The sequence below is a fragment of the Microcebus murinus genome, chromosome X (genome assembly GCF_040939455.1).
Source record: "Microcebus murinus isolate Inina chromosome X, M.murinus_Inina_mat1.0, whole genome shotgun sequence".
Lineage (NCBI taxonomy): Eukaryota > Metazoa > Chordata > Mammalia > Primates > Cheirogaleidae > Microcebus > Microcebus murinus.
Genome location: NC_134136.1, coordinates 107812689 through 107824121, shown reverse-complemented (window position 1 = coordinate 107824121; position 11433 = coordinate 107812689).

Here is an 11433-nt window from a genome sequence, read left to right as displayed (position 1 = left end):
AGTGTTTACTCTTCAATATTTTGGAAGAATTTGAGAAGTATTGATGTTAATTCTTAAATATTTAACGGAATTCAGTGGTGAAGCTATCTTGTGGGCTTTATTTTGTTGGGAGGTTTTTGATTACTGATTAAGTCTCCTTACTAATATGGATCTGTTTACATTTTCTATTCCATCTTGATTCAATCTTGGTTGTTTGTATGTTTTTATGAATTTGTCCATTTCTTCTAGGTTATCCAATTTGTTGGCATATAATTGCTAATAGTAGTCTCATATAATCCTTTCTTTTATTTCTTTGCCAACAGTTGTAATGTCTCTTTCCTCATTTTGAATTTTGATTCTTCTTTTTCCTTATTCTAGATAAAGGTTAATTTTGTTTACCTTTTACAAAAACAACTCTGAGGCATTTTGATTTTTTTCTGTCATTTGTTCCATTCTCTATTTTGTTTATTTCTGCTATAGTCTTTAAAATTTTATTTCTTAGGGAAATTTGAGGCTTAAGTTCTTTTTATAATTCTTTGAAGTGTAGAGTTAGGTTGTTTATTTCAGATCTTTATTCCTTTTTAATGTTGTCATTTATTGCTATTAACTCCCTACTTAGTACTTCTTTTTCTAGATCCAATACGCTTTTATAGGTTTGGTTTTTATTTTAATACATCTCAAGATATTTTTTTAAATATCCCACTTGGTTTCTGCTTTGACACATTGGCCGTTCAAGACTGTGTTGTTTAATTTCCACATGTGTGTGAATTTTCCAGTTTTCTTTTTGATATTGATTTCTAATTTTATTCCATTTTGTTCAGAAAAAATTTCTTGGCATGATTTCAATCTTATTAAATTTATCATGTCTTTTTTTGTGGCCCAACATATGATCTGTCCTGGAGAATGTTCCTTGGGCTCTTGAGAAGAATGGATTCTGCTACCATTTGATACAATGTTATATATATATATCTGTAGATCCATTCAGCCTATAATGTTAAACCCTTTGTTTTGTTGTATTGATCTTCTGCATAGTTGTTCTATCCATTATTGACTGTGGAGAGTATTGAAATGTCCTACTATTATTTTGTTGCTATCTATTCTTCAGTTTGGTTAGTGTTTGCTTCATATATTTAGGTGCTCTGATACTGGGTTTATATATGTTTATAATTGTTATTTCTTCCTGGATAATTGACCCTTTTATCATTACATAACATCCTTCTTTCTTTCTTGTAATCATTTTTAAAATTTAAAGTCTATTTTGTCTAATATATGTATGTCCATTTTGGCTTTCTTTTAGTTACTATTTACATGGAATATCTTTTTTCTGTCTCTTCACTTTTAGACTATCTGTGTCCTTAAATCTAACCGGAATCTTTAGTAGGAAGTATCTTCTCTTTTTGTTTGATCAATTCAGCTCTTCTATGTCTTTTGATTGGTGAGTTTACTTCTTTTACATTTAAAATAATTATAGATAGGGAAGGACTTACCATTGCCACTGTGAAGTATTGCAATGCCCTACTATTATTTTTCTGCTATTCATGTGTCTCTTTTATTCCTCTTATCCTCTCCTGCTCTTTCCTTTATATTTTATATATTTCATATATTTTTTAGTAACAGGCTTTTGTTCCTTTTTCATTTTATTTTGTATATATTCCACAGGTATTTTCTTCATATAGTATCTTATAAAAATCTATTTTAAATTGATAACTTCAATTGCATACAAAAATGTTACTCTTTTACATGCTCCACCTATTTTATGTTATTGATCTCACAAATTTTATCTTTTTGTTGTACATCCATTGACATAATTTATAATCATTATTTTTATGTTTTTGTCTTTGAACTTCTAAACCTGAAGTAAAAATTATTTATTCCCTAACTTTACTGCTTTAGAGTATTATATATTTGTATATTTACCTTTACCAGAGAGCTTTATACTTTCATGTACTTTCATGCTGCTGTTTAGTGCCTTTTCATTTCAGCTTGAGGGACTAACTTTAGCATTTATTTTAAGGCAGGTCTAGTGGTTATGAACTTGTTCACTTTGCTTTTATTGGTCAAGTGTTTATCTCTTCATTCTTAAACAAGCGTTGTATTGGATACAGTTGAACTAGTTAGTAGATTTTGTCTTTCAGCACCTTGAATATAACATCTTGCTCTTTTCTGTCCTGCAAGGTTTCTGTTGAGAAATCCACCAATTTTCTTTTGGGGTTCCTTGTATATAATGATTGCTTTGCACATGATGCATTCAAAATTATCTCTATCTTTAAACTTGACAATTTGATTATAATAGATCTTGTTGTACTTGTCTTTGGGGTTCATTCTACATGGAATTAATTGGCTTTCTTGAATTTCCTTTCCCAGATTTTGGGAGTTTTAAACCATATTTTCTTTATATAAACTTCTGACCCTTTCTCTCTCTCTTTTCTTTCTGAGACTCCCATAATTCATACATTGGTCCATTTAATGGTGTCCCATGAGTTCCTTAAGCTATCTTCAAAATTTTTTTTCTTCACCTTTGTTTTGTTTGTTTTCAGATGACCTATCTTTGAGTTCTGACTAGATCATTTCAAATGTCCTTTTTACAAATTCACTAAGTTTTTTTCTTCTGCTTAATCAAGTCTGTTGTTTAACTCTTACAGTATGTTTTAGTTCAGTTATGACATTTTTCACCTTGAAAATTTCTATTTAAAAAATATATTTTCTATCTCTTTATTTAAATTCTCATTTTATTCATGTATCACTTTCCAGAGTTTGTTATATACCTTCGTGGAGGGTATTTTAAATTATTCGTCAGGTAATATTATATTTCTGTATCTTTAAGTTGATTTTCTAGAGATTTATTTTGTTTCTTAATTGAGCCAATTTTCCCTGTTTTTTATATTCCTCATAACTTTGAGTTGATATTTTTGCATTTGAAAAAAACAACCACCTCTAACGGTCTTTAGGGACTGGCTTTGTAAAGGAAAACCTTCACTAGTCAGACCAATTAGAGATTCTGGGAGCCTCTCAATCATTTTCTGTGGATGTATCTTCTCTGAATGTGTGCATGTAGATACCTAATTAGAATTTACTGATTTTTTTTCCCCCAGAAGCTTGTAATCTCTTGCACCCTCTGGTGTCTGCTTGCTGTACTGCATACAAATCCACTGGAGCAGCAGCACCCTACTCAGCTCTTCTCAGACCTCAGCAGCCCCTGGGCATCTATAGTATGCCAGGTTTTGTGTGCCTTCCAAGATAGTCAAGACATGCTGGTCTTTCAGATATCTCCTAAAAAGCTATAATGTTGGACACATGCTCCGCTTTTCTCTTTCTTCATAAGGGAAAGAATACTAAGCTGTATCACTCTCTGTATGCTGTATCATGATTCCCCTGGAGTAGCAGCATATCACCCAGCTCTTTTTGGTTCGCAGTAGCCCTCTAGCATCTAGAATATGCTGGGTCCCATTAGTTCTCTAAGAGAGTGATAAGACATCATGCCCTTGGGAAGCCTCCCTAAAAAGTCAGAACATGGGAATGCAGGGTACAGTTTTTTCTTTCCTTCCCCAAGAAAAATTTGGGAGCTGGGAGTTTTTTTCCTGATTACATGGCATTATAATGAAGGGAGGGAATATGATTAGAGGGTGCCACCTGTTTTCCCACCAGCTTTAATGTACCTGATTTCATGCTTTCCTGAGGTACAGAAGCCTCTTAACTTCTTTCGGATTTCTTATAAAAGTAATTGGTTCCACATATCACTGAATCTGTATCTCCATGGGAACAATGAGCATCCAGGCTTTTCTATTTTACCATCTTAGTTAGGTCACTCTATTTCTTATCAACTTTTCACCTGTAGAATATAAATAAGTCATATTATTTTCTGTTAATTTGGTTTTCATGAGGATGGGGCTAGGTGGGTAATATAAGTAATGAACATGTGAATGGAAGGCATAATAAGTAAAATAGGAAAAATTATATAAAACAATATTTTAAAAGATATAGAGAAGAGTTCTCTTGAGCAAGCCTACCCTGATTCAACTGTTGACTCTATCTGTGTTTGGCTAGAAAAACAGAACCTCTACAAAATTAGGTGAATAAGAAGTTTATGTGGGAAACAGAGCTTGTATTAGATGATAATAAAATTATCCCCAAATCTTCCACTCCTTGTATCTGTGCCTGCCCATGCTGATTCTAGACTTGACCATTTGAGTTAACAAATTCGGCCTATAATTTGTGAAGTTGAGTTTGTTTTCTGTTGTAATATTTTACTTCAGTTTATGTATATTTGTTTAGGCACTAAGGGATCAACTGAATGTTGAGTCTTTGTACTACAGCAGCCATAGGAATTCTTTAACTAATTTAGTTGTTAGAACACAGAACTACCTTTGACAGCAACGACCTGTTTTACAATAGTGTCCACCAGCCCTCCTCACTCCATCCAAGAAAACAAATAGTAGTAAACCAGGTGGTTCTTAAAGGCTAGAGGTAAATATACCCTAAAGTTAGTTGGCCCTAAGCTTTGAAGTTTCTTTGATAATGCTTTATCATAGTGTTTATTAAAGATTGTTCTATATGCTTAGTAGCAAGCTTTTTCTGGATAGAACACTTTCAGAAGAGCTCTCTAAATTTTTAAATGAATTGTGTGTGTGTGTGTGAGAGAGAGAGAGAGAGAGAGAGAGAGAGAGAAGAGAGAGAATAGCATGTTGAAAGTAAATTGTTTCTTTCATATAGAAGAAATGTTGTTTTAAATTATTATTATTATTGTTATTGTTATTGATTAGATGGACCTTGGGGGTAACTGTGTGGGATTCTAACACTGTGGTACTACTAATTGGAAATCTCAACTATCTTGAGAACCTCATTATTCCTTCCACAGCAATTAATCTCTATACCAATTTGAACAAATATATAAAATAGGATAACTAAATAATACACTAATATATATATATAATTGTATAACAAGATAATTATTTGAAGTAGTATGAACCCCAGTTTGGGGAACTACTGCTTCTGAAATATTCCATCTCTCTCACCCACACATATATACATATCTACATTTTTCACACACATGTATATATGTATATGGTATGTGCATAATAAGTATGATTAGTTAATGTAATATATATGGATAGATAGATAATTTCAATTCAAACATCAGATTATACAACTTGGAAATAATATTTTGAGTAGATATTGATTTTTTTTACTTTGATATGAATACAAAGAATAATATTGAATTGGTGATACTTAATATTGATTCTTACTATTAAGCTAAAATAATAGTTCTCAAAATATAATCACTGGGAGGACTTGTTAAAACACAGATTTCTGGGTATTACTTTTAGAGTTTCTGATTCAGTAGGTCAGTGATGGTACCTGAGAATTTCATGATATATGTTACTTGTGTTTCAAGGCATTTTTCTTTATTAACCTTTGCAACTGAAGACATTTAAATGGAGAAAGATCATAAGGTGTGATCATTTTGCCTTATTGTACGATGGTCCCCCAACAAAGTATAGAATAGTTTCATTATTATCATATATTTTCCAGGAAATAGACATTAAAAAGCACACGTAAAACTTAGAAAACTTTCTGGGTTATCTAAAGACAAAGCGATATCACTCGTTACATGGATATTTAAAATTTCAGACATCTCTTGGACTTTGATGATTCTTTACAAATATGATAGTGAAAACCTAGCATTCAACATATCGCATACACTTACACTTAAAATCACTGTTACCAGTGAAAACAGTCAATGTTATGATGTAGTATTTGGTATATTTTATTTTTAGCATTTGGAATATGTTTGTTCCATGGTGTAAAGTTTTGATTTCATTGAATATTCAAAAAATATAAATGAGATCATACTACTCCTTTGATTTTTTAAACTTGAATAATATATCCACATGATTTAAAATTAAAATTTATAAATTGGTGATATTGTACCTTCCACTCTTATCAACCAATAACCTACTTCCCCTCACTAGACATAGAAAGGTTACCAGTGTTTTCCTTATTCTTTTAGAAATATAGAAATATGCTATGACTACAATTGATCTAAATTAACATTTTTCCTAACTTTACATGAATGCTAAACTATATTATATACACTGTTCTATACTTTCTTCACTAAAAATATATCCTGGACATCATTATGTATTAGTTTATAAGGCATCCCCTCAATCTTTTATACTGTTTCCTTTACTAGTTTTTCTATTGTTAATCATATTTTCTAATCATAAAAAATATTTAGATAATATAGAAATTATTGCTTCATGAAATAACGTGTTGCTCAGGGGATAGCTTATATTTCTCTATTGAAAAATCCCCAAAATAGACTGGCTTACATGAACTAGAAGATTTTTTTTCTTTTTCTCTCATATAATAGTTCTGACAGAGACACAGAGCCCATGGATCAACACACAGCTTTCACTTATGAGTGCAAGTTGACATTCTAGTTCTTACTGTCCTCAGAGATAAGAAAGAATGAAGAGATCCATAGGAGCCTACTCAGTTGTTTTAGGGGCAAGATTGAAAGCAAGTATGCCTCACTGTCAGTCAAACACTATTTGCCAGAACTTTGATGCAGGCCATATCTAGATGTCAGGGAGCCTGGGAAATATAGTCTTTAGGTTGGCAGCCTTTTGCATAGTGAACTAACACTATAGAAGAAGGATGTAATGGCTTTGGGGACAAACTATCAATTTGCTACAAGTCAGTTAAAAATAAGATTTTTCTAGTTGATTATTTTATATTTCCTTATTGTGAATTTTATTCTGCAAAATGATAGCTTATTTATATATTTGAATGTATTAACCTTTTTATTTATGGCTTATACATTTGGTGTCACCCTAAAAAGTATCATTCTAATTCTGTGATTATTTTTAAGACTTCCATAATTTCTTCTAGTAAATGTTATAGGAGTGGTAGCAGCAGTCCCTTCTTCTCCTACCTCTTCTTTGTCTTCTTTATTTTTTGATATTTGAGATTAACAATTTTAAATTATTAGTTTCATTGCCAGTCAAAATGTATGACACCAGAGTTAACATTTATTTTCTTTGCCATCGAAATTACATATCTATTCACATTCTAGTTTTAAATATTTTCTAGATCTGTTCTATTCAAATGATTATTCTATATGGACAGGTTTCAAGATACACTGAACTTAATTTTTACTACATTTGCATCCTGAATCTATTGCTCTTTGGAAATTAAGAGGAACTGGTGGAGTGTAAGGATGCACATAGTATAGCTTAGGGAAAGATATAGGAAAGAGAGCTTGAAATGTTCATTAAATTGAATTAAGAATTGAAATAAAAGTAATATACTTTGTAAAAGATGATTTAATGACTTGGAAAATTTAATTACGGTGATATGATTAAATTAAAGTGTCACAAAACATTGGTATCATCAGAATTGATTTGTGAGCACCATTGTGATTTTAGATTGATGAAGCTACAACAGGAGTTGAAATAATTTTGCCCTCCAGTAAAGAGTCAAAGAACTGAAGTTGTAATGCAAAAATATATATGGGACTACTTGACATTATGACTTCTTACTTCTGTTTCTCTCTTTTCCTCTGTCCATCTCTCTCCCTTTCTCCCTCCCTCCCTCCCTCCCTCCCTCCCTCTCTATTCTTCCTCTCTCTCTTGCTTTTCCTACTTAGGTCCATGTCTTCCCTTCTCTTACATGTATGCTTTTTCCTGCTTCTAATTTCATATACTGATTTTTCTTGTTCTGGAAATGAACTTCTTTAAATTTTCACATGTGTGTCTTAGCAGAAAGGTGAGAGTGGCCCCCATCACAAATCTGATTACCACTGAAAAGAACACTTTTGACTCATTCCTGAAAGATTGTTTTTATTAGCTTATTAGTTGAGAAATTCTATCATATATCATACTTCATAAATGGCATAGTAGAGTTATATATAATTAATAAAATAATATAATTAAATTTTAAAGAACAAGTTGAAACATAAACATTGACCTTAATTGTTTAAGATATCTTGTGAATTTGTTTTAAATACAGCTATTTGTTAAATAAAGAAGTATTCTAATTTTGCCAGGTCATTAATTTGTATTCCTTGACATATAAGTAAGCCATAGAAGAAACTATGAAACAATTTCCTTTCTACTTCATGGATGTTAGGACTTATCCATGAAAATGGAAGGCACTAATTTATTAATATCTTCATATATATAATTTTCGGTAAAGAGAATCTATCTTGGTATCTGATTCTCAAAGATTTTATAAACCAAAAGTAGAAAAGCTTCTAAGTTAATTCTACTTGGCTGGGATGTTTGTGTGTGTGTGTGTGTGTGTGTGTATGTGTATCAAATTATATCTTGAAATAGGTCTGGATGTAGTTATATTATAACTTATTTATATTTTACTTAATTGAATGATTGCCAATCTTGTCCTTGAAGTGAAGCAAAGGATTACATATTCTAATATTTCCCTTCTTCATATATGAGTCAAGTATTATGACATTTTTATTTTTAAATATCAATCATATACTTATTTTTATTGTGGTAAAATATACACTTTATAAAATTTACCATTTTAACCAATTTTAAGTACACAGTTCAATGGCATTAAGTACACACACATTGTTGTGCAACCATCACCACAATCTGTCTCTACAATTTTTTGATCTTTACATACTGAAACTATATACCTAGTAAACAATAACTGCCTATTTGCCCATTAGAATGGGAACCATCATTCTAATTTATGTCTCTAGGAATTTGACTGCTTTAGGTGATTCATATCAGTGGAATTATACAGTGTTTGTTTAATCAGGACTGGTTGATTTCATTTAGCACAAGGTATTCAAGACTCATCTATGTTACAGCATGCATCAGAATTTTCTTCTTTTTAAGGTTGAATAATATTTCATTGTATAAATAAAGAGGTGCCTATCCTCTCTATATATATTAATTCATAATTTATTTATTTATATATAGAGTTGAACCTTGAAAAACACGAGTTTGAACTGTGCAAGCCCACTTATATGGATTATTTTCAATAAATATATTAGAAAAATTTTGGAGATTTTTCGCAATTTGAAAAAAAACTTGTAGATGAACCATGTAACCTAGAAATATAAAAAAAGAAAAATAAAAAATTATATATGTCATGAATGTATAAAACATATGTAGATACTAGTCCATTTTATAATTTACTACCATAAAATATAAACAAATCTATTATGAAAAGTTAAAATTTATCAAAATTTACACATGCCATACATGGTGCTATTTGCAATCAAAAGAAATATAAACAAACATAATGATGCCATATTAAATCATAACTATATAAAAATAACTCTAGTACATACTGTGCTACTGTAATAACTTTTTACCCACCTCCTGTTGCTATGGTGGTGAGCTCAAATGTTGTGAGTATCCACTTAAAATGTTGCGTGACGCTCACCATCTCAATGTAAGCAGTTCATCTCTTCAATAATTTGTGCATCACAATAAAAATTGATCTCTCATAGTACTCGTGTATTTTTTATCATGTTTAGTGGAATACCATAAACCTTAAATAACGCCATAGGACTCATACAAAGTTCCACTAGTGATGCTGGGAGTGCTTCCAAGAAGAAGAGAAAAGTCATGACATTACAAGGGAAAGTGAATTGCTTGATATGTACCATAGATTGAGGTCTACAGCTGTGATTCCTTACCATTTCAAACAGACAATTCATCTTGTAAGCAGATGACATATACTTACAGCATTGATAAATACAGTATAGTACTATAAATGTATTTCTCTTTATGATTTTATTAATAACATGTTCTTTCTCTAGTTTATTGTAAGAATACAATATATGATACATGTAACATACAAAATATGTGTTAATTGGCTGTTATCAGTAAAGCTTCTGGTCAACAGGCTGTTAGTAGTTAGATAGTTAAAAGTTATAGACAGATTTTTGACTGTGGAGGGGTTGGTGCCCCTAACTGTCACTTTATTAAAGGTCAATTCTGCGCACACACACTCACACACACACACACACCATGCTTTGTTTATCCACTTATCCATTGATAAACACTTAGGTTGCTTCCACTTATTGTATATAATGTTGCTGTAAATATGGGTATACAAATATCTCTTTGTATCCCCGCTTTTAATTCCTTTGCATATATACCCAGAGGTGAAATTGCTGGATCATATGATGATTCTGTATTTAATTATTATGGTACTGCCATGCTGTCTTCCATAGTGGCTATACCATTTTAAATTCCCTTTAGCAGTGTGCAAAGGTTCCAATCTCTTCCCATTCTTGAAATTTATTATTTTTCATTGTTATTTGTTTTTTCATAATAGCCATTCTAACAAAATGGCATCTTGCTGTGTTTTATTTCTCTTTTCTTTTTTTTTTTATTTCAGCATATTATTAGGGTACAGACGTTAAGGTTACATATATTGCCCTTGTCTCCCCTCGCCCCTTGAGTCAGAGCTTCAAGCGTGTCCATCCCCCAGATGGTATGCATCACACTCACTATGTATGTATATACCCATCCCCTCCTCCCCCCTCCCACCTGCCCCACAACCGACAAATGTTTTTTGTTTTGTTTTGTTTTGTTTTTCTTAACACTTGGGTTACATTTTATATATTTGCCTCTCCCTAGCAAGGGTTAAAGGTATGCCCTTCCCTTCCACAATGTTCACCACATCCCACAGATGTGGGTCTACTCACCCAACCCCCAAATCCCTGGTGAACACCACCACCCTTTGAGCCACCATAGTGTTAATCAGTCAGTACCAATTTGATGGTGAGTATATTTGGACCCCATTATTCTGATCTTGTGTCACCTTACTTTGGATAATGGCCTTAAGCTCAATCCAGGATAATATAAGTGGTACTAGCTCACTGTCATTTCTTAGAATTGAGTAATATTCCATTGTAAACATATACGAAATTTTAACAATCCACTCATGAATTGGTGGACACTTGGGTTGTTTCCACGTCCTTGCAATAGTGAATTGTGCTGCCATAAACATTCGAGTGCAGATGTCTATAATAAAATGTCTTATGCTCTTTTGGATTTGCATTTTATTAATGATTAATGATGTTGAGTATATTTTCATGTGCTTATTGACTGCTTATATATATTTGGAGAAATATCTGTTCAAATCCTTTCCACAATTTTGAATTTAGTTGTTGAGTTGTTTGTTTATTGTTGTTGAGTTGGAGTTCTTTGTATATTCTGCATATTAACCAATTTATCAGATATATGACTTTCAAATATTTCTCACATGCACTGTATTTTTGGTGTCATATTCAAGAAACCATTGCCAAATCCCATGTCATGAGGGTTTTTTGTTATATTTTCTACTGAGAGTTTTAGAGACTCAGCTTTTATGTTTACATCCTTGATTCATTTTGAGTTACTTTTTGTAGATAGTATATGGTAAGGGTCCAAGTTTATTATTTTACATATAGATATCCAGTTTTCCCAA